This window comes from Eleutherodactylus coqui, chromosome 5 (genome assembly GCF_035609145.1).
Source record: "Eleutherodactylus coqui strain aEleCoq1 chromosome 5, aEleCoq1.hap1, whole genome shotgun sequence".
NCBI classification, from domain to species: Eukaryota; Metazoa; Chordata; class Amphibia; order Anura; family Eleutherodactylidae; genus Eleutherodactylus; species Eleutherodactylus coqui.
Genome location: NC_089841.1, coordinates 26,520,279 through 26,545,203, shown reverse-complemented (window position 1 = coordinate 26,545,203; position 24,925 = coordinate 26,520,279). Strand labels below are relative to the sequence as shown.

Below are 24,925 nucleotides of genomic sequence, written 5' to 3'. Positions count from 1 at the left end.
AAACCCGTTTCGGCGCGGGACAACCCCTTTAAACCCACCTGTGCTGGAAGCCACCATGGTGACCATGCCTATGCCATCTAGACTCGTGGAGTCATATTCATCAGCTGTGTTGCCCGTTAATGCAAGCTGTGGCCAAAAAGGGTCATAGGGTATGCACTAGATACTGTGCCACCTGATTCATCCACATCACAAGACCCTCCTGCTACGACCAGCAAACTAGGTCTATAAGCCTCTAGCAAAGCGCCATACTGAAAAATAGTAGTAATTGGCTATGCGCAAGAACAAACAACCCATTACAAAAATGACGGCCCCTGCATGGGCAGAGCACACCCAGAGCTCCGCAAGGCGGCCTGGCTAGGCACTGCATAGATATGATGGTGACAGCACCAACATAACAGCGCCAGATTCCAGGTCCACTATTGCAGCTACAGCAGGTTCATCAGTGTTGGCCCACATTGTGTTTTGAGATGAACTACTATCATAATACCAATTGATACACATGGTAACCGTTATCAAAACTTATCAATGTTGTATTCACTAATAGTCACCTCTTATTCCATATTTGCCCAAACGGTATATTAAAGCTAAAAGCATTCTATCTGTTAATCCTCAATGATCCAAAAGGACAAAGAATGAAATATGCAATCAATTTTTATTCATTAATACCAGAAATTACATCATGGACATTAGAAATTGTATGTATCCAGGCATGCTCCATAAACACATATACACAAAGTTCTCATGTTGGTGATGTACGGTAGTCACCATGGCAGGATGGATCATGCTCTCCTTGAAGGCAATACAGAGCAATCCCTGTTCAATTACTTATACATGGAACACCCGCTTATCCCTACAATGTATATCTTGCCGAAAATACAGAAGAGCCTTATAGATCCGCCTGGTTGACCACTTGTGTCTGACTGAGGTTCTCTGTTCAACAATATATCCAAATTTATGGATAGAGCGCTTCGTAACCTCTCTACTAGTGGCAACTCATACATCAGGGGCATGGGTGATTTCCTCCGCAAACCGAAGAGATTGATGGTGCCCGGTGATGTAATCTTGGCTTCACTAGACGTGAACCCCCTATACACTTCAATCACCCATGCTAGAAGAATGGAGTAGAGCGTATGTTGAGGTCTTCGGATTGGTCAGTACAGTGTGAATACATCATTCTTACACTATTGGAGTTTATACTGTGCAACAATTACAGATAGTCCCCGACTTGCGAACATTCGACTTACGAATTTCGCAAGATACAATCTATCTGTACAGCACAGTATGATGTAATGCTATGGCATTATATCATACTGTGCAGAGACCGGACAAGCTTCTATCAAGCCTGATAGAAGCCTGTCCGGTCACATCGCGGTTGCTAGGCAGCCGGGGGCCTTCTGAAAGGCCCTAGGGCTGTCTATGCAGAGCGCCTAGCAAGCCGTGCGCTTGATAGGCATTCTGCATAGGCAGCCCTGGGGCCTTTCGGGAGGTCCCCGGCTGCCTAGCAACCACACAGCGTCCCGCGATCTCATCGTGGGACGCTGTACGGGCCCTCTGAACATCGGGTGCAGGCTGTTTCTTACAGCGGGCACCCGGCGGCAGCAGTTCCGACGAGCCGCGCCACTCGTCAGAACTGTTAACACTTTAAATACCGCTGTCAGAGCGGTATTTAAAGTGTTAACAGTTCCGACAAGCGGCGTGGCTTGTCGGAACTGCTGCCGCCGGGTGCCCGCGATCCCGCTCCAAACAAGCATGTGTTAGACTTGCGAACAAAACGGACTTGCGAACGGGCTCCCGGAACGGAACCTGTTCGCAAGTCGGGGAGCACCTGTATTTTGCTTTTGGAGGCCAGTATTACATACAATGCCAGGGGACCGCCATGAGGTCCATTGTGGCACCGACATATGCCAACATATACATGGGCATCTTTGAGAATGACCATGTATATAGGTCGGCCCATTGGCCCCAGGTGGTCTCCTGGTGGAGATACATTGATGGCATCTTTTAGGTTTGGACAGCTTCTGAAAGTGATTTGCTATCACTCCAGATGGAATTAATTAGCATACGTCCAGAATTGCAGTTCACTAGAGATGAGCGAGCGTACTCGTCCGAGCTTGATGCTCGTTCGAGTATTAGTGTACTCGAGATGCTCGTTACTCGAGACGAGCACCACGCAATGTTCGAGTCACTTTCATTTTCTTCCCTGAGAAATTTGCACGCTTTTCTGGCCAATAGAAAGACAGGGAAGGCATTACAACTTCCTCCCGTGACATTCCAGCCCTATACCACCCCCCTGCAGTGAGTGGTTGGGGAGATCAGGTGACACCTGAGTATTAAAATCTGCCCCGCCCGCGGCTTGCCACAGATGCATGCTGACAGAGATCAGGGAAAGTGCTGTCTTGCTGTAGCTGCTATAGGGAGAGTGTTAGGTGTTATATTCGTCTTCAAGAACCCCAACGGTCCTTCTTAGGGCCACATCTGACCGTGTGCAGTACTGTTGAGGCTGCTTTTAGCAGTGTTGCACAATTTTTTTTTGTATATCGGGCGTGCAGACCATAGCGTCCTCAGTCTGCAGTCATTTTACAGAGTATAGGGGCAGTACTGGTGAGGCAGGCACAGTGGTACAGGGAAAGAGATATACTGTCTATATAGGCAGTGGGCTTTTTCAAAAAAATTGGGGAAAAATACTATATTTGGGCTGCCTGTGACCATCTTCAGTTTCCTGTGTGTTTGCTGGGGGTAGTAGTCGCTAATTAATACCCAGCTAAGATTTACAGCAGGCTTGCGCATAATTGTTTCCTGGCTCTGCTGTCTCCGTTACAAGATCGCCGTCATCCCGCCAGAGGGAAACAGTATACATAATATACACTGCATACGGTGTCTGTCTGCTTTTTCACCTCACCATTTTAAAAAATTGTAGCAAAATACTTAAGGCCTACCACCGCCCTTTGGCCACTTGACTGGTTCTGCCCGGTGAATTACAGTAGCTCAGTCATACGCACCTAGGTCTCACTACAGGCTTGCGCATAATTGTTTCCTGGCTCTGCTGTGCGCTCCGTAAGCGAAGTCAGCCTCCAACCACAGGCCAATAAGCGGCACATTTAATTACAGCGTTCTGTTTCTGCTGTACTCGTAATACACCATGCTGAGGGGTAGGGGTAGACCGAGAGGAAGGGGGCGAGGACGCGGAGGCCCAAGTCAGGGTGTGGGCACAGGCCGAGCTCCTGCTCCAGGTGTATCACAGCCGACTGCTGCGGGATTAGGAGAGAGGCAAGTTTCTGGGGTCCCCAGATTCATCTCACAATTAATGGGTCCGTGCGGTAGACCTTTATTAGAAACTGAGCAGTGTGAGCAGGTCCTGTCGTGGATGGCAGAAAGTGCATCCAGCAATCTATCGACCACCCAGTCTTCTACGCCGTCCACTGCTGCAACTCTGAATCCTCTGGCTGCTGCTCCTCCTTCCTCCCAGCCTCCTCACTCCATTAAAATGACACATTCTGAGGAGCAGGCAGACTCCCAGGAACTGTTCTCGGGCCCCTGCCCAGAATGGGCAGCAATGGTTCCTCTCCCACCGGAGGAGTTTGTCATGACCGATGCCCAACCTTTGGAAAGTTCCCAGGGTCCGGGGGATGAGGCTGGGGACTTCCGGCAACTGTCTCAAGAGCTTTCAGTGGGTGAGGAGGACGATGACGATGAGACACAGTTGTCTATCAGTGAGGTAGTAGTAAGGGCAGTAAGTCCGAGGGAGGAGCGCACAGAGGATTCGGAGGAAGAGCAGCTGGACGATGAGGTGACTGACCCCACCTGGTTTGCTAAGCCTACTGAGGACAGGTCTTCAGAGGGGGAGGCAAGTGCAGCAGCAGGGCAGGTTGGAAGAGGCAGTGCGGTGGCCAGGGGTAGAGGCAGGGCCAGACCAAATAATCCACCAACTGTTTCCCAAAGCGCCCCCTCGCGCCATGCCACCCTGCAGAGGCCAAAGTGCTCAAAGGTGTGGCAGTTTTTCAATTAAAGTGCAGACGACCGATGAACTGTGGTGTGCAAGGTTTGTCGCGCCAAGATCAGCCGGGGAGCCACCACCAACAGCATGCGCAGGCATATGATGGCCAAGCACCCCACAAGGTGGGACGAAGGCCGTTCACCGCCTCCGGTTTGCACCACTGCGTCTCCCCCTGTGCCCCAACCTGCCACTGAGATCCAACCCCCCTCTCAGGACACAGGCACGACCGTCTCCCGGCCTGCACCCACACCCTCACCTCCGCTGTCCTCGGCCCCATCCAGCAATGTCTCTCAGCGCAGCGTCCAGCCGTCGCTAGCGCAACTGTTTGAGCGCAAGCGCAAGTACGCCGCCACGCACCCGCACGCTCAAGCGTTAAACGGGCACATAGCCAAATTGATCAGCCTGGAGATGCTGCCGTATAGGCTTGTGGAAACGGAGGCTTTCAAAAACATGATGGCGGCGGCAGCCCCGCACTACTCGGTTAGCAGTCGCCACTACTTTTCCCGATGTGCCGTCCCAGCCCTGCACGACCACGTCTCCCGCAACATTGTACACGCCCTCACCAAAGCGGTTACTGCCAAGGTCCACTTAACAACAGACACGTGGACAAGCACAGGCGGGCAGGGCCACTATATCTCCCTGACGGCACATTGGGTGAATTTAGTGGAGGCAGGGACCGAGTCAGAGCCTGGGACCGCTCACGTCCTACCCACCCCCAGAATTGCAGGCCCCAGCTCGGTGCTGGTATCTGCGGCAGTGTATGCTTCCTCCACTAAACCACCCTCCTCCTCCTACGCAACCTCTGTCTCGCAATCAAGATGTGTCAGCAGCAGCACGTCACCAGCAGTCAGTGTCGTGCGGCGTGGCAGCACAGCGGTGGGCAAGCGTCAGCAGGCCGTGCTGAAACTACTCAGCTTAGGAGAGAAGAGGCACACGGCCCACGAACTGCTGCAGGGTCTGACAGAGCAGACCGACTGCTGGCTTTCGCCGCTGAGCCTCCAACCGGGCATGGTCGTGTGTGACAACGGCCGTAACCTGGTGGCGACTCTGCAGCTCGGCAGCCTCACGCACGTGCCATGCCTGGCCCACATCTTTAATTTGGTGGTTCAGCGGTTTCTGAAAAGCTACCCACGCTTGTCAGACCTGCTCGGAAAGGTGCGCCGGCTCAGCGCACATTTCCGCAAGTCCAACACGGACGCTGCCACCCTGCGGACCCTGCAACATCGGTTTAATCTGCCAGTGCACCGACTGCTGTGCGACGTGCCCACACGGTGGAACTCTACGCTCCACATGTTGGCCAGTCTCTATGAGCAGCGTAGAGCTATAGTGGAATACCAACTCCAACATGGGCGGCGTAGTGGGAGTCAGCCTCCTCAATTCTTTACAGAAGAGTGGGCCTGGTTGGCAGACATCTGCCAGGACCTTGGAAACTTTGAGGAGTCTACCCAGATGCTGAGCGGGGATGCTGCAATCATTAGCGTCACCATTCCTCTGCTATGCCTCTTGAGAAGTTCCCTGCAAAGCATAAAGGCAGACGCTTTGCGCTCGGAGGCGGGGGAAGACAGTATGTCGCTGGATAGTCAGAGCACCCTCATGTCTATATCTCAGCGCGTTGAGGAGGAGGAGGAGGGGGAGGAGCATGAGGAGGAGGGGGAAGAGACAGCTTGGCCCACTGCTGAGGGTACAGATGCAGCTTGCCTGTCATCCTTTCAGCGTGTATGGCCAGAGGAGGAGGAGGAGGAGGATCCTGAAAGTGATCTTCCGAGTGAGGACAGCCATGTGTTGCGTACAGGTACCCTGGCACACATGGCTGACTTCATGTTAGGATGTCTTTCTCGTGACCCTCGCGTTACACGCATTCTGGCCACTACGGATTACTGGGTGTACACACTGCTCGACCCACGGTATAAGGAGAACCTTTCCACTCTCATACCCGAAGAGGAAAGGGGTTTGAGAGTGATGCTATACCACAGGACCCTGGCGAACAAACTGATGGTAAAATTCCCATCCGACAGCGCTAGTGGCAGAAGGCGCAGTTCCGAGGGCCAGGTAGCAGGGGAGGCGCGGAGATCAGGCAGCATGTACAGCGCAGGCAGGGGAACACTCTCCAAGGCCTTTGCCAGCTTTATGGCTCCCCAGCAAGACTGTCACCGCTCCCCAGTCAAGGCTGAGTCGGCGGGAGCACTGTAAAAGGATGGTGAGGGAGTACGTAGCCGATCGCACGACCGTCCTCTGTGACGCCTCTGCTCCCTACAACTACTGGGTGTCGAAGCTGGACACGTGGCCTGAACTCGCGCTGTATGCCCTGGAGGTGCTTGCTTGTCCTGCGGCTAGCGTCTTGTCAGAGAAGGTGTTTAGTGCGGCTGGGGGAATCATCACGGATAAGCGTACCCGCCTGTCAACTGACAGTGCTGACAGGCTTACACTCATAAAGATGAACAAAGCCTGGATTTCCCCAGACTTCTCTTCTCCACCAGCGGACAGCAGCGGTACCTAAACAATATGTAGGCTGCACCCGCGGATGGAAGCATCGTTCTCTATCACCATAATAAACGGGGACCTTTAAGCTTCATCAATCTGTGTATTATATTCATCCTCCTCCTCCTGCTCCTCCTCCTGAAACCTCACGTAATCACGCCGAACGGGCAATTTTTCTTAGGCCCACAAGGCCCAGTCATATTACTTTTGTAAACAATGTTTTTACGTTTCAATTCTCATTAAAACGTTGAAACTTGCACCTGAACCAATTTTTATTTTAACTGGGCTGCCTCCAGGCCTAGTTACAAATTAAGCCACAGTAACCAAAGCGATTAATGGGTTTCACCTGCCCTCTTGGTTGGGCATGGGCAATTTTTCTGAGATACATTAGTACTGTTGGTACACCAATTGTTTTGGGCCCTCGCCTACAGTGTAATCCAAGTAATTTTTATGGGCTTCGCCTGCACTCATGGTGCAGCAAGGTGTGTGGGGTTGGCCTACACTTTTGCTACATAAATGTAACTGGGGCCTTGTCTATACTGCAACTACTGAAATGTGAAAGAGACTGTTATCTCCCTAAACTGCTGCAACGGGAATGTTACTGTGGCCTGTCTTGACTGCTACTACTACTGAAATGGAACTAAGACTGTGTTCCCCCTATACTGCTGCTAGTGATATGTTACTGGGGCCTGTCCTTAATGCTACCGCTGAAATGTTACTAATTCAGGCCTCTGACTATGCCGCTGCTAATGCTATGTCACTGTGGTGTGGAAATGGAGGCATCCCAAAGACATGATGGTGGCGAGGCCATTTCCCACCAACGCAGTTACTGTTAAGGTACATATTACCAGTCTGACTGGGGCATGCACTGTGGGCCGAAGCCCACCTGTATTGTATGTGACGTTAGCTCTGCTGAGCAGGGCACTGCAATGGGATACATTTATGTACCGCCGATGGGTTCCAGGGAGCCACCCATGCTTTGGGTCCACACGGACTTCACATTAGGGAGTTGTACCTGCCTGTGTCAACTTATAAAAAACCCCAGTCTGACTGGGGCATGCAGTGTGGGCCGAGCATTTAATCTGACGTTACCTCAGCTGTGCTGGCAATGCAATGGGATTTATTTATGTACCGCCGGTGGCTTCCTGGGACCCACCTATGCTGTCGGTCCACACGGAGTTGTAACTGCATGTGTCTACTTATAAAGAACCCCAGTCTGACTGGGGCATGCAGTGTGGGCCGAAGCCCACCTGCATTTAATCTGACGTTACCTCAGCTGTGCTGGGCAATGCAATGGGATTTATTTATGTACCGCCGGTGGGTTCCAGGGAGCCACCCATGCTGTGGGTGCACACAGAATTCCCATTGCGGAGTTGTACCTGCCTGTGACTATTTATAAAAAACCCCAGTCTGACTGGGGCATGCAGTGTGGGCCGAAGCCCACCTGTATTTAAATCTGATGTTAGCTCTACTATCCGGGGCACTGCATTGGGACAAACTACAGGAGCAATACAGCGCTAATGAGACATGAGACGTGCACAGCTACGCTAGCATTGGAGTCCGCTGTAGGCCCGCGATTGCTGAGGGTTTGTGCAGAGGCCTATGTCCTGGGTGCAGTGAAAGTCCGCTTCCTGCTTAGGATTGCTGAAGCTGGGGGCCGAGGCCTATGTCGTGGGCGCGGTGCAAGTCTGCCATGTTTGGCCGCTCAGATCAATTTGTGGTTCATGTGTTGGGTTTCCTAGGACCCACCTATGCTGTTGGTGCAAACTTAGCTCCCATCGCGGTGTTTGACCTGTCTGGCACAAAGACACTGACTGACTTGGGTAGGGGGCAGAGCGCAGACGGCTTTTCCCTTGCAGTGTCGATTGAGCTATGCGACACCTTGACAGAATGAATAGTGTGTGGCACATGGATTCCCCATTGCTATGCCCACATGTGCAGCTCCTGATGGAGGTGGCACAGGATTGGATTTCTCATTGCTTCTGTACAGCATTGTGGGCTATTGCCCCGCCCCTTTTAAAGAGGGTCGCTGCTGCCTGGCCCTGCCAACCCTTTGCAGTGTGTGCCTCCGGTTCCTGCTCATGGCAGACGCACTTATAAATAGACATGAGGGTGGTGTGGCTATGAGGCCAGCGTGTGGCATGAGTGCAGCTGAAGGCTGCGCAGGGACACTTTGGTGTGCGCTGTGGACACTGGGTCCTGCGGGGAGGGTTGGCCAGCATGTAACCCAGGAGAAGTGGCAGCGGTGTGTCCCGCAGGCAGTGATTGTGCTTTGTTGGAGGTAGTGTGGTGCTTAGCTAAGGTGTGCTTTGCTAATGAGGGTTTTTCAGAAGTAAAAATTGTTGGGGGGGCACTCTTGCTGCTATTGTGGCTTAATAGTGGGACCTGGGAACTTGAGATGCAGCCCAACATGTAGCCCCTCACCTGCCCTATCCGTTTCTGTGTCGTTCCCATCACTTTCTTGAATTGCCCAGATTTTCACAAATGAAAACCTTAGCGAGCATCGGCGATATACAAAAATGCTCGAGTCGCCCATTGACTTCAATGGGGTTCGTTACTCGAAACGAACCCTCGAGCATCGCGAAAAGTTCGACTCGAGCAATGAGCACCCGAGCATTTTGGTGCTCGCTCAGCTCTAGTCTTTATATATGGATATATGTCTGTAAAGTTGTTCATATTTGAAAAATACTCCCAGAAGTCCAGACGTCATTTTATGTGTCTGGAGGAAAAAAGGAACCTTTCAGATGACTCCACGGATGCCGTCACATCTCCTCTTCTGCAAGCTGCTAACATTCCTTCCTGGATCACATTGTATTTATAGATAAATCAATGCATTTTATTCATATAATATGTAGTAACATAATGACAAATGATCTAAGATTAATATCATCTGATTCTTATATGTTTGTACAACTTTCCAATATATCCTAACCATTTTGTACTATAGAGATATCTATAAGAGTTCAGTTCATGAAGAGTTAAAGGGGTTGTCTCGCGGCAGCAAGTGGGGCTATACACTTCTGTATTGCCATATTAATGCACTTTGTAATGTACATCGTGCATTAAATATGAGCCATACAGAAGTTATACACTTACCTGCTCCATTGCTGGCGTCCCCGTCTCCATGGCTCCGTCTAATTTCAGCATCTAATCGCCCGATTAGACGCGCTTGCGCAGAAGGGTCTTCTCCCTTCTGGTCGGTCCGGGCACGAGCGGCGTTCTGGCTCCGCCCCCTTCTACGCGTCATCGCGTAGCTCCGCCCCCATCACGTGTGCCGATTCCAGCCAATCAGGAGGCTGGAATCAGCAATGGACCTCACAGAGCCCACGGTGCACTATGGGAGAAGACCCGCGGTGCACCATGGGAGAAAACTGCAATGCATCCCAGGGAAAGGACCGGCGGCCATCTTTGGAAGAAGTTTTAGAAGTTGCTGAAACGCTGGAACTGTGAGTAGGTTTTCTCTGATCTCTGCTGTAAGAGCTGGTACCTAGCTGTCCTCTGACAGCCAAGCACCATGCTCTCCCTGCCACAGAGACCATCGGCTTGCTTCTGACAAGCCGATGGTCTCTATTGCAACCTGTAAACAAAGCAGGAGATTGCCGGCAGATCGGCAATATCTTCTGCTGGTTTTTCAAAGCCCTTGCTTTGTTCTCTGTGGGTCTGTGCAGGCAGAGCACAGTGTCACAGCTTGTGGCATTGTGCTCTGCAGCTCCCATAGTGATACATAGCCTGGAAATCTTCTGGGCTATGTTGCTATGAGCAGTGGAGCTCGTCCCGAAGAATTTCCGGGCGTGCCACTCAAGGGGTTAAACCTGCAGAGCATGCATTTGATACTGACACCTAGTGGTGAATGTTCCCCCATCTACTTAAGTTGGTATACTGCTGGAGAACAACAGATTTGTAGAACCCATATTCATATACTGCTTCATGTATGTAGTGATAGAAAATAAGCAGAATACTTAGCAATTACATGCATTGTGTATGGCAACCCCCCCCCAACAAAACGCATACCATGCACCAACATATCCGCATGGGTGCCTAAATATAAAACACCAAATTTAATTCAGACTAACAAGATTGCATTATATAACATACATGCAGTTATAAGCTATCATCCATTTATGTAATAAGAGAGAAAAAGGAGGAAAAAAACCCTAATAAATATACATCAAATCAATAATTGAGGCCTTTGGGAAACGGAGTCGCCAATTCCAGAATCCCAAATGCCTCACGTCGCATTACTTGTTTCAATTCCACCATACCCCATCTTTTATTAGCGACTTTCTCTACGCCAAAGAACACAAAGGAATCCAACACACCCTCATGGATTTCCACAAAGTTTTTGGTAGCACCTGAGGATCCTGAATTAGCCGAGTTTGTATTTCTGATATGTTCCTCTATTCTCACCTTTAATTTTCTGGATGTGCAACCTACATACATTAGCTCACAGTGCGTGCATATAATCCGTCTACCCTTCCAACTATTTGAGGCTGACTGGAAGGGCGTACAGCAGGTGACTAGTCATGACCAGACCCTATTTAGACACAAAAGAGACGTCTCAACTGGGGGCTCCTTCAATCTCCATGTGTATATTGATTCCATTGGGGTCCCTCAGGGTGTTTCCAACAGGTTTAAAGCTAGAAATCAGGTTGCAGCTGGATGGGAATCTCTCATAGGTCTTGTTACAATATAAAAAAACGTGGATTGGATCAATTACATTATTTATAGTTAGCAAAGGTTCATTAATTATACTAGGGATGCCATTTAGGGTCTTGCTGAGCAACTAGGGCTGACCACAACAATGGCTTTTCAAAATAGGTTGGCCTTGGACATGTTACTAACTGAAAGAGGAGAGGTTTGTAAATGATTGGCGATTCTTGTTGTAGTTTTATCTCTAACAATACTGGTCCAGTTGGTTCCCTTACTAAGGCGCTGAAGGGCCTCACTAGCCTCTTTGAAAAATTGGCAGCAAATTCTGGCATTTCGGACCTACTAAGCGACTAGTGAAATGAAACCTTTGGCAGATGGAGCCACTGGATATCATCTTCAGCAAAAAAAATTGTGACTATACTGGCTGTTATTGCCATTATTGGGAATAACTGGCTTGGGTGCGATCTCGGGCCCCCCTTCACTAAAAAGAGAAGCTGCTCCCACGTACCTTTGCATTCTTAGGCTAATGATCACACTACGAGTTGTTTCTTCTAAATCCCACGTTTTAATAGTATGACACTGCCCTTTTACTACAATCCTATTTTGTGATGTAATCCTTTGTCTATAAGAAGTTGTGTTACTTTTGTGATAAAGTAAAAGCACATCGGCTTTGATACAGCACCGTCTCATTGTCAGCTCTTCCCGTCCACGGCTTCTCTGATCACCAATTTGGAGCAGACAGTGAAATCAGAGGAACCGATTTAGTTTCTACAGCAGAGTGCGCTCACACATGGCAGATTGTGGTGTAGATCCACACCAAAATCGACATGAAAATCCACAATATAGGTTATAAATTTTGACAAAGATCCGCAGCCAATTTCACCCTTTTGATTGAAGGAGTGAAGTCTGATGCAGATCTGCATCAAAATACGACCCAGTGGTGGAGATTGATATGCGAAATTCAATGCCGATTTGTTGCGGATTTTCCATAGCAGAAAATCCACTAAATGTGAACACACCCTTATGTTGGGCCACTACTCTAGGCCTGTGATATCTTCCTAATGAGATTAATGAGAGCCCCAGGGGATGGGTGGCGAATGGTAAGGATAGGACTCTTTGACCATTTATCCTGCCCAGATGGTGGTCCGGCCATTAGACTCTTCCTGATTCTGAACTAACTCTTTGGAGCCATTAGAGAACACATCTGTAAGCCGTTACTTTATCTCCAACCCCCTTATAATCGGCTCAGACGTTATATTAGGATGAAACTACTCGGAATCTGTTTCCCAATTGTGCCCATTTATGGCAACTGGAAGAGTATTACGGTGAGATCACACACTGCGGGATTGTATAATCTACAGTACAGTGTAAGGGAGTGGGATTCTAAGAAACCGCATTCACTCCCAGCTGAGAGATAAGATGTGACACCTGAAATATGATTTATCTGGTCGGCCATATTCAGATGGCTGAGTGCGAGTTGTGCCCGAGAACTTGCATTGGACATCACATGGGCACAAACGGACTGTGTGCTGCCCTATGCTGGCAGGCAGTAGACATTGCATGTCTGATTCTGGTCCGTGAATCAAACCAGAATAGGACATGCTGTGAGTTTTTTCATGTAAACCATGTAAAAACATGTTCATGTTAACAGCCTAACTGGCTATAAAGGGTCCAAGTGCGATCTATGTAATACATGGTCAGCACTCAGATGGGAAAAAGTATCTGTCTGAATGGGATCTTCATGATGATCAGCACCTCGGTGTCTTCCTCCCAAGTTTCTGGTGAGCGACATCCCTGACACTGATAGCACTAGACTTACATCCTCTAAAGAATCCTCTGTTCTTTGGGTCTATGTCTCCACATTCTGGATAGCAGCAATTCTTGGCACATGTAACATAAAATGTAATCCAGCAGCGATTGACCTGCCTACCAACACGCTCTAGTTACATCAGATAAAGGGGTTGGTCAGTGTAAAAGGACCCTTAGTCCCAGAATTGGAAAACCATTTCTCCCTCATCAGTATAGACATCATATAATGAATAGTAGTTCCCGCTCACATAGGGGTGTTTCATGTCCATGCCATAAATGTCCATCATGTGTTATCACCTATAACGGTATCACATGTCATCCATATTTAGTTTGTACTCCAGCTGAATGGGGGAATATCCAGCGGAAACTGACAGATCCCAGAGCTTATAAATCTACATAACTATCAGCAGCCGCTGACCGAGGAGAATCTGTGACTCTTCTCTGCTGTATTTAGTGGTTACTACTCACCTGGGCGGTTACCTGTAGGAATCCCCTCTTTACATCGCTGATCACCCCTCACATTTGTCTCTGTAGTATTAATATTGGTCAGATCTTCATCCTGATACAAAAGCTGTGGGACAATTATTGTAAAAGTCAGCAGACGGTTGGAGAAGTTGTGTGGAAGGTTTAAGCAGAAAAGAAAAGGTCATTAATCATCATGATGACCAATAATGACCTGACAGCTGACAGCAGTAATCAGTCATGTCAAAGTGGATCCCTTTTTAGGCTATAATTGCTCCTTAAAGAGATTCTGTCACCCGGCTCATGAAGTTTGGCTTGGAGCTGGGCTCTGAATCAAGGAGCAGGCCGTGCTAGCTTCTACCCCCCACATCATGCAGACTGACAGCTCTCTCCCCTTTTGTGTATAGATAGCAGTCACTCTGTACGCTGCAGGCAGGAAACCGCCAGCACGGCCCCCTCCGTGACTCAGAGCTCAACTCCAATTCAAACTCCAAGCAGCTTGTGACAGAAGCCCTTTAATCCTATAAATGTTTGTAGAGGTGGACGTGTTGGAATTATGTTTTCAGTATATCTTACTATATAAAAGGGAACCCCAGTGCTGCTGCCACCAGATCTTGCTGCAGGCCTTTTGCAGCCACTGAAGGGTTTTTGACCAACTGCCTCCTCCAGTATCTGGGGCGACTCTTTCTGCCATGTCTGGATAGTGTAGCCAGTGTTCCTGTAACAATGAACTTGTATTCAGCTGTATCTCTAGGAACATTCGATACCTTTGTATCTTTTGCACCCCTTTCCTTGTTTGAACAAGGCAATGTTCGTTTCTTTTACCTTTTTAGACCAGTCTTTTCACTTATCTGTTTTTCTAACATGCAAACAAACATCACAGTCAGCAAAGCTCTTGCCAGTCCAGGTATCTGATGCATTTTCTCTCAAGCACACCTGATGCAACTAAAGAAGCCCTTTAATTTTTGCATCAGGTGTGCTTAAGACAACAACTGATTTCCACATGTTTCCTGTTGTGAGGGATTCTATTCAGGGGTGAATAATTCTGAGACAACCATTTCTGAAACAGCAGTTAAAGGGCAAATGCAGCATTTTGTGGAGGAGTCAGAGGACCACTTCTTACTTTAGTTGAAATGGGCTATTTACATTGCTCTTGCTTGATCGCAAAAAAGAAAGGTTTTGAAATTTGGAAAATATACCTAATCTACGATGGGGGTTGAATAATTTTGAAGGCAACTCTATGAATGTAACAACTGACTCAATGCTTTCTTCAGTACATGACAATATTCTGTAAGCTTTAGCACCAGCTAATTGGAATTGTGCAGTTAGTCTATGATTTAGATTGCAGAACTTTACATTTGCAAGGAGAGCAAGCATAAGGCCACTTTTACACGACCAAGAAAATTGCGAGAGATTTGTGCGGTGTGGGAGGGGGGGGGGGTGATCATTGCATGTCCTGTCTTTTTGCGTTTCCTAGAACGCATTGGCCATTATTTTCGATCAGATAAAAAAAAAAACACGTTGCGCAGCGAGTGACATGTACACAAGTGCAATACGAGGTTTCCCATTAAAAACAATGGAAAACACATTTGCAATCGCTGCTTCCCAGAAGTAATGGGTGGCGTTTTTGCCATGAAAACGCCTCACATTCGCAGGTAAAACACACACTGGCGAGCGCAGTATCAGGCCAGGTTTCTAGTTCTAATAGCTCGTTTGCTCGTGTGTAGGCATCCTAAGACTTACATTGCTGGATTCAGTACTTCAGCTCCTATGAGCCCATAGGAGCTGACAGAGTCCCTTTAAATATTGCCTTTGTCAAACTCATTATTAGTATCCATGCGGTTTTACAGGTAAACAGCAGTTCCAATTCTATGCGTTCAGTCGTTTGACACTTAAATACTCTGTAGGCCAGCCCTCCCATGCTTCCCTATAGCTGCTTTACATTGCTTGATGTCCATTCCAGTGTCCTTCTTGATGATGTCCAACAAACATGTCTTCCCTGTTTTCTTTTACTACTAATCATTCCAAGTAGCATCTCTTTTTCCAGCAAATGTGCTCTCATCATGTGTCCAAAGTCAGTCAGTCTTGTGATCTTATAGGGATGCTGGGTTGATACTTTCAAGAGAGATTTTTTGGTGACCCTAGCTGTCCAGGGGATCCGTAAGCTTGAAAGCATCAATTTTTCTTCTATTATCTGTAATGTCCACGCCTAACAGTTATATGATTCAATTGGGAAGATGATGGATGTGATTTACCTTAGTTTGATGGTGACAGACATCCTTTCACTTCCATATTGTGTCCATACTCACCATGGCCGTACACCCTTAGTGCTAATCGACCTACCTGTGTAGCTGCCTCTATGGTCGATGAGGGACCCATGGTATTCAAAACTATTTCCCACTTTGATTTCCTTATTGTTGACCTTTATATGGACTTTCTTGTTGGCAGTCATCATGATATTTGTCTTGTTAATGCTCAGGTGAAGTCCCATCTGCTCACTTTCTTCTTTTAGTTTCAGAAGCAGCGTTTGAGCTACAAGGGTCGTATTTTCAACCCTGATCACTTAAGTCCAGCCACTTAATGATCACTTCAGCATAGAGGTTGAAAAGAAAAGGAGAGAGGATGCATCCTTGTCCTGTGCCAATCTGTATTTCCATAGATGGTTCTCACTGTGGCTTCTTGATTGTTGTAGAGGGATCTGATCAATGTGATCAGGTGTGCTGGTACTCCTACTTCCCTAAGTGCTTTCCAAAGCCTATCATGCTCAATGCAGGCAAAAGCCTTGGACTAAAACAAAGAAACAGAGGTAGAGCTTCCAAAGAGAAGCCACTAAAGACAAGAACAACTTCTTTGAATTAGCCTATACAAAGGGTCACATCAGGGAATTATTTGCCATTGTGAAATAGGTGAAGAATCTTTTCTCTGCCTGCCAAGCAGTCAAGGACCATGATCGAAATGAAATCAGTGATTAGCAGGCTATTAAGAAGAGATGTAAAGAATATACAAAAGAACTGGCACCAGCAGTGACCACCCAGAGAAACATGGGGGTCAAGAGGATCTGGAAGCAGACCTGCTGGAAAGTGAAGTGGCCGATGAAGCAACTACCAGACAACAAAGCAGTTGACATTGATGTAATCCCTTCAGAATTGCTCTAACCAGTCCCAAAAGGTGCACTGAGAGCAGTATGCTGGACAATCTGGAGGATCTGCACATGGCCAGAGGATTGGAAAAGACCAACCTTTATCCCACTGCCTAAGAAGGGTGAGGTCAAGGACTGTAGAAACTATAGAATAATCTCTTGGATTCCCCAAGCCAGCCAGAGGCTTCTGAAAATATTCAGAAGCACTTGGACCATAACCTTGAACAGGAACTGCTTGACGTTGAAGCTGGATTCTACAAGGGCAGAGAAACCCGTGACCACATCCAAACCTCAGGTGAATCATGGAAAAGGCAAGAGAGTATCAGAAGAAACAGCAAATTTATTAACTAAATTGCATGAACATTACCAATTAGTTTGAACAATGGGCCAATTTGTTGTAAAACCATGTCAGAATGGTAATTTGCCCACCCTGCAGCCACCCTTTGGCAGCTATATGTGAACTCACCATTTAGAAGGTTCCTTGTGGAATTCAGTTTTGTGGGAAAAACTATGGAAAACTACAGATCTCAATCCCCTCCCCAAATACAGACCCTGTGCTATACCTTCCCCTAAATAGAGACCCCAGTCTAGATACCCCACAAACGCAGAGCCAAGGCCAGGCCTTTGCTTAAATAAAGACCCCAGGTCAGTGCCCTCCTAAATAAGGACCAAGTTAGACCTCCATAAATACAGATGCCAGCTTAGATCTCCTCTAAATACAAATTATTCACCAAGGCAGTAATTCTTCAAATCATCCCAAAGCAATTACTGAAGAAGAATATAATATTAAAACTAACTTTATTAGAAAAATTTAAAATGGACAGAACAAAACATATATAACAAAAATAGGAACCCTCGGAAATTTAGTATAACTGTTCCTTAGTTCCACATAGAAAACCCGTGTACAAGAACCATGTAGTGTCACGGATACTGGACACTGAATCACCTATGAGGTCTATAGGTAAGATGTGAGATAATGACCTCCAACTCATGATCAAATATTGTTCTATGTTTGGGAAGGAAAAATCCTTTTTATTACAATCTTATGTGTGGTCCACTTTATTATGGGGACCCTTAGATTGTAGAAGGTTTCAGAGAGTCAGAAAGATGGTGTTTTTCATGTACTTAGCCGTCCAGAAATGCACCCCTTAGTTGTAATCAAAATCCCCAGTATGAGATATTATGTATGGGGAGATACAAAAATGAGTGTTCAGTGTCTAGCCTCTCTTCTTTCTAAGGATTGTTAGGATGTAAAACAGGGGATAGGACCAGGTTTTACATCCTAACAATTGGGGTCTGCCTTAGAAAAAAAGAGAGGAGCCAAAAGCTAGGGCGGGGTCGAATGCGATTTAATGCTCGTTTGAGTAACGAGCACCATCGAGTGCACTAATGCTCGAACGAGCATCAAGCTCGCCAGAGTACGTTCTCTCAACTCTAGTTATGAGATCTATAGGAGTTCTTCTATGTTTGAAGTTTGGAATTTTAAGATAATATACTATGTTCCAACTTCAAGGCGTTTGAGGGTCGCCTAGTAATTATCAGATTCAGCTGAAGTTTTGCACAGCCCGTTTTTTGTTGATTGGAGCAGTAAAAGTTTAACTTTCGGAAAATTACCTATAGCTAAGGGCCAACCTAATATATAAAGATATTTTGCATTGCAAAAGGCAAATGTTAAAAAAGAGGTGTTTTTATTCACAGCTGGCCGATGGTGGATGATTTCCATCTTCACCTTTTGCATTCCACAAGTATAAGGCATATAAAAAGACTGAATACAAGAGCTTCATGGCCCTTCTACAGATCAGAGGGAACATCTCCATCTACCTGATGGTCCTGCAGCTTATTTAGGTGAAAACAGATGGGATTGATAATACCTCCCAGCAGGCAGAGATGGTACTGGCAATAGCTGCTTATGTGATGTTGTGCTGATGCATCACAGGATTGATAGCTCAGAAAAGTGAAAGAAAAAGCAGGGAAAATTTAAACATCAAGATGGTGCCTGAGAAGCATCAGAAAGGAGACTGCACTGTATGGAAGTGACCGCAATACACATAGGAGACGTTCATAAGATGACAATCAGATGAGGGGTGCAGGGATGGAAAGATGTGTATTTGCCATAGTGGCATTTCAAGGAAAAGATAAAAATGTGATTGTTCTCAGCAAGAGAAACGACGTAATCTTGTAGATATGATACCTTTTAATGGCTAACAAAAATACATGATGTTATAATAGCGAGCTTTCGTACCAACGCAGGGTACTTCTTCCGGCTTAAATGGATTGGATCTGAAGAGGCATGCATATTTATACACACTTATAACATACATACTTATGACAAGGCACAGATATGGATGTGATTGGTTCGCACTTAAAAGGAGTTCTGCAAAACAGAAAACAAACTTTTTTTGTCTAGGCACTGATAGCGGAGTGAAAGTTTTATGGTCCCTAAATTACTGTTGGAGGGGGGGAAAAGGTCAACAGGCTCGAATTGTTATAAGAGATACACAAACATTTTTAGCTAAATACTGATAAGGGAGTGAAAGGTTATGGTCCCTGAATTACTGCTGATGGGGGTCTTATCTGTGCAATCAAGTCTCACACTTCCCATTCACGCATAAATCCTGGGGAATAATTTAACCCAGTATTCAGCGTGTCAAAGGTTGTTATCAATTTATATTCCCAAATTCTTCTGTGGTTTTGTGACTTGAAACCACCCTTCAATATCAAAACTCTCATATCTCCTATGTCATGTCCATGGTTAGAGAAGTGCTCGGCCACAGGTAATTCTCTTCTTCTGTGTTCAATCGTGTGGCGATGAGATCTCATCCTGGCTTTGAGTTTCTGTCCTGTTTCTCCAACATAAAGACCCCCAACAGTACATTTACTGCACATGATCAGGTACACAACATTGGACGAGGAACATGTGAATGTCCCCTGGATCTTATAGTCCTGCTGTGTGTTGGGGATCCGTATCCTGTTCGTGGTCAGTACATGTGAGCAGGTCTTACAGCTCCTTACATTACAGGGATAAGTTCCTTTTTGTGTGTCAGAGGGTAATGCACTCCTGATTATAAAGTTCCTCAAGTTAGGGGGTTGCCTGTAACACAGAAGCGGAGGGTCCGGGAATATGGTTTTCAGACGGTCATCCTTGTGCAGGGTATGGTGGAGTTTTCTTGCGGTTTTCCTTAGTACCTCTAGTTGCGGATTGTAGGTCAATACTAGAGGCACACGATTGTTTCTTTCCTTCTCCTTGTATTGGAGTAGTTGACTTCTGGGTATCCTGGTGGCTCTGGTGATTTGGTCATCAATTGAGGTGGGATGGTAGCCCTGATTTATAAATGTTCTTTTAAGATGGTACAAATGTTCCTCTCTGTCTGTTGGGTTGGAGCAGATCCGGTTGTATCTGATGGCCTGGCTGTAGACAATGGACTTTTTGATGTGTTTAGGATGGAAACTGTCCCATCTGAGGTATGTGGGCCGATCAATCGGTTTTCGGTACAGGGATGTCTGTATTGAGTTATTTGAAATCTTTATGGTGGTGTCCAAAAAGTTGATTTCTGTATGCGAGTAGCTTAATGTCAGTTTTATGGTGGGGTGGAATGCATTGAATCTTTCATGGAATTTTATTAATTCTTGTTCGGTGTTGGTCCAGATGATCATGATGTCATCAATGTAGCGGAAGTAGGCCAATGGTTTGCTGGGGCAGGAGGCCAGAAAGTCACTCTCCAGTTTTGCCATAAAAAGGTTGGCATATTGCGGTGCCATTTTACTGCCCATGGCAGTCCCTGTGAGTTGCAGGAATTTCTCTTTGCCAAAGGAGAAATAATTGTGTGTGAGAATGAATCTTGTGAGTTGTAGCACTGCATCAGAAGCGACCCCATTGGCCTCAAGGTGCGCCTGGCAGGCAGTCAGTCCATCCTTATCAGTATTTAGCTAAAAATGTTTGTGTATCTCTTATAACAATTCGAGCCTGTTGACCTTTTCCCCCCCTCCAACAGTAATTTAGGGACCATAAAACTTTCACTCCGCTATCAGTGCCTAGACAAAAAAAGTTTGTTTTCTGTTTTGCAGAACTCCTTTTAAGTGCGAACCAATCACATCCATATCTGTGCCTTGTCATAAGTATGTATGTTATAAGTGTGTATAAATATGCATGCCTCTTCAGATCCAATCCATTTAAGCCGGAAGAAGTACCCTGCGTTGGTACGAAAGCTCGCTATTATAAAATCATGTATTTTTGTTAGCCATTAAAAGGTATCATATCTACAAGATTACGTCGTTTCTCTTGCTGAGAACAATCACATTTTGCTCTACTGGCTAACACGGTACCAGATCTTTGTTTTCATTATAAGGAAAAGATATTAACATTTTTTTATTATATAACTGTCAGCCATGTTTTCAGCTTTAGAGATGTTCCCTGCACGTATTACAGGGTTCACAATTCAACTTAATTGTTTCCTTTTGGCTTCATGAGTTGTGAAACTGTCAAATTATCATCAAGTTTTTAGCAAACGCGGACCTTCATCATTTTTTCCCTAAGGCCTTTATTTAATGCACGCATGTCAAACTTAAGGTACCTGGGCCAAATCCAGTCTGCTACTTCATATTATGTGACCCAACGGCTGTGTGGCAACCTAACAGGCATTTCACTCACCCAGCCTACAGCATGGTGACGGTAGCTGCTGCTCATATCGTGACCGCTGACTCCCCCCAGTGTCTGTGTGTGCCATCCCATACGCAGCCCAATCGCCAAGGGGAGAAGTCAGAGGTCAGACTAAAAAGCAGTGGCTGGACCAGAGCTGCAGGCTAGGTGAGTGGAATGCCTATAAAGATACTGCCTGGCCGAAGGCGGATTAGGGGGTCACTATTACTACTGGAGCCACTATGAGGGACCGTGTTGCTAATGAGGCTATTAAGGGGGACTCCATCACTACTGGGGTCAATATTACTACTAGGGCCAATATAAGGAATACTATTACTACCGGCGGTCACTATTACTATACAGTCCTACACTTACAATTGGCCCTTTGAAGGCAACCATAACGCTGATGTTGCTCTACGTGACAATGAGTTTGACACGACTGATCTAATGTCTCTGGTCGGCGGGATTAATCCTGCCATCTCCACCGGCCTCATCACACAAGAAGAAGACATACATTAAGACTGAAGACAAAAGCTTCACAACCTTCTACAGATCAGAGGGACATCTCCACCTACCTGATGGTCCTGTGGAAGAAGAGGACGGGGACATCTCTCTGGTGGGCTTCTCTTACTGGATGGAACTGCAGGAAACACAGACAGACACTGAGGTCATTCTTTACATACAGATAATAAAGTCCCCGTGTATTTAGTCCTTTCTATTACCTGGTGATGGGAGCGGCTGGTGGGTCTCCATCATGGCGTCTTTGTAAAGATCCTTGTGTCCTTCTAAATACTTCCACTCCTCCATTGAGAAATAGACAGCGACATCCTGACACCTTATATGAACCTGACAACACAATATACAGTCATCACCCAGAAGCCTCTGGTGCTGTTACTGTATAATGTCCCAGCATTCCCTGCAGCGTCACCTTTCCAGTCAGCAGCTCAATCATCTTGCTGGTAAGTTCTAGAATCTTCTGTACATTGATGTCATCATGTATCAGAAGGTGAGGTGGGGGCCCCGTGATTGGGCTTAGGGGTCTTCCCCATCCATCACACGCAGGGGCCTGACAGGCATCACTAGAGGTCTTCTTCACTACTGTGTAATCCTGTATATGGGCAGACATTAATAAATATCACTACAGACATTTCCAGAGTCCATCCACTATCCAGCAACATCATTTGTTATTATCATAGGTAAGAATGATGTAATGTGACATCATCAGAATCTCTCTCCACTCCAGTGACATCATCTGTTATTACCATAGATAAGAATGATGCAATGTGACATCATCAGAATTTCTCATCTCAACAGTGACATCATCTGTTATTACCATATATAAGTATGATGTAATGTGACATCATCAGAATCTCTCTCCACTCCAGTGACATCATCTGTTATTACCATAGATAAGAATGATGTAATGTGACATCATCAGAATCTCTCACCTGCCCAGTAAGCTGGAAGAGTATCTCTAGGGTGAGATTTAATACACTGTCCTCCATCTTATTTTTGTCCTTCTCCATCTCTGATGTTTCCATTCAGGACCCTACAGGACTGATTCAATATGAACCAATGTAAAAACCACAAAAAAAAATAAGATAATAAATTTACTGGAGATAGTAACAGAAAACATTTAAAAGTGTTTTCCCATTAGTTAAAATTTCTTCACAATCACTGTGTCCTTCCTGTTTGCTGCTGACCAGGACATGTGACTGCTGCAGCCAATCACTGACTATAAAAGGTCAGTGTTGTGGCCAGTGATTGGCTGCAGCAGTCACATGTCCTATTCAGCAGCAACCAGGGAGGACACAGTGGTTGTGAAGCAAGTAATGGAAAAAAAACCTTTAAGGAGATATTAAAAGGAACCTGTCAGGGTTTTATAAAGCGTGAACTACAGGCAACACAAAATCAGATAATGGTGATCGTAGTGACAGAATAGTGACAGGTGACAAGATAGTGATGACAGTAGTGACAGAATAGTGACAGGTGACATCAGATAGTGGTGACGGTAGTGACAGAATAGTGACAGGTGACATCAGATAGTGGTGACGGTAGTGACAGAATAGTGACAGGTGACATCAGATAGTGGTGACAGTAGTGACACAATAGTGACAGGTGCCATCAGATAGTGGTGACAGGAGTGACAGAATAGTGACAGGTGACATCAGATAGTGGTGACAGGAGTGACAGAATAGTGACAGGTGACATCAGATAGTGGTGACAGTAGTGACACAATAGTGACCGGTGACATCAGATAGTGGTGACAGGAGTGACAGAATAGTGACAGGTGACATCAGATAGTGGTGACAGGAGTGACAGAATAGCGACAGGTGACATCAGATAGTGGTGACAGTAGTGACACAATAGTGACAGGTGACATCAGATAGTGGTGCCAGTAGTGACACAATAGTGACAGGTGACATCAGATAGTGGTGACAGTAGTGACAGAATAGTGACAGGTGACATCAGATAGTGGTGACGGTAGTGACAGAATAGTGACAGGTGACATCAGATAGTGGTGACGGTAGTGACAGAATAGTGACAGGTGACATCAGATAGTGGTGACGGTAGTGACAGAATAGTGACAGGTGACATCAGATAGTGGTGACAGCAGTGACAGAATAGTGACCGGTGACATCAGATAGTGGTGACAGAATAGTGACCGGTGACATCAGTTAGTGGAGACAGTAGTGACAGAATAGTGACCGGTGACATAAGATAGTGGTGACAGTAGTGACAGAATAGTGACCGGTGACATAAGATAGTGGTGACAGTAGTGACAGAATAGTGACCGGTGACATCAGATAGTGGTGACGGTAGTGACAGGTGACATAAGATAGTGGTGACGGTAGTGACAGAATAGTGACCGGTGACATCAGATAGTGGTGATAGTAGTGACAGAATAGTGACCGGTGACATCAGATAGTGGTGACGGTAGTGACAGAATAGGAATAAGGAAATAATGACTGGCAGCATTCAGCAATGTAGAAAAATGCAAGATTTATTTCCCCATTACAAAGATTACGGCAACGTTTCGGTCGTAATAGACCTTCCTCAAGCCAATACATATCATACAAAGTGCACCATATATATAGGAAATGTGAACACCATTAACCAATGACATACAAACATGCACAGGAGTGTCTCATCACTGATTACCTCTCTCCACACGTCTCAGCTGTTATCCGGCGCATCGTTGATGTTGTCATATGAGCCTCGTGTGGTGCAGAGTGTAAGCTCTCGCCTACGACCTGGAGGTTGCAAGTTCGATTCCCACATGAATCAGATAGCCGGCTCAAGGCCGACTCAGCCCTCCATCCTCCCGAGGCAGGCAAAATGAGAACCCAGCCCGGTGGGGGGCAATAAGCAACAATTACCCGATGTTCTATATCTAAAAAAAGGGGTATATCAACAACCTACTGGTATTATCAAATAATGTCCCCATATTCATCTAGAAAGTCATCCCTTCCTGGTCTATTCACGTTGACAAAGGCTATCTTATCTAATAATATATATTCTCACCCATAGAGTATGAATAGTCCAGTGTTAACCCATTGTATAAACCAATAAAAAAAGAACAGAACACCAACTGTTAACTGCCTAGTCAAATTGTGATTTTATTGATACTATGCATGAATCTATATTTTTTCTTCAAGATGATGAAATAATGGACCGTCATATCTCAGACGTGTGGCGAGGGAACCAGCGAGAGACCAACAACCTGTGTAAACAAAACAAAAAGAATACAATTACA

At 46.2% G+C, this 24,925-nt stretch overlaps 1 protein-coding gene across 1 annotated transcript in view; it reads right to left on the bottom strand.

Annotated features, from left to right (window-relative positions):
• Positions 1-24,925, bottom strand: part of LOC136627344 (zinc finger protein 345-like) — a 501,744-nt gene that overhangs the window by 9,454 nt on the left and 467,365 nt on the right. The window lies entirely within an intron of this gene.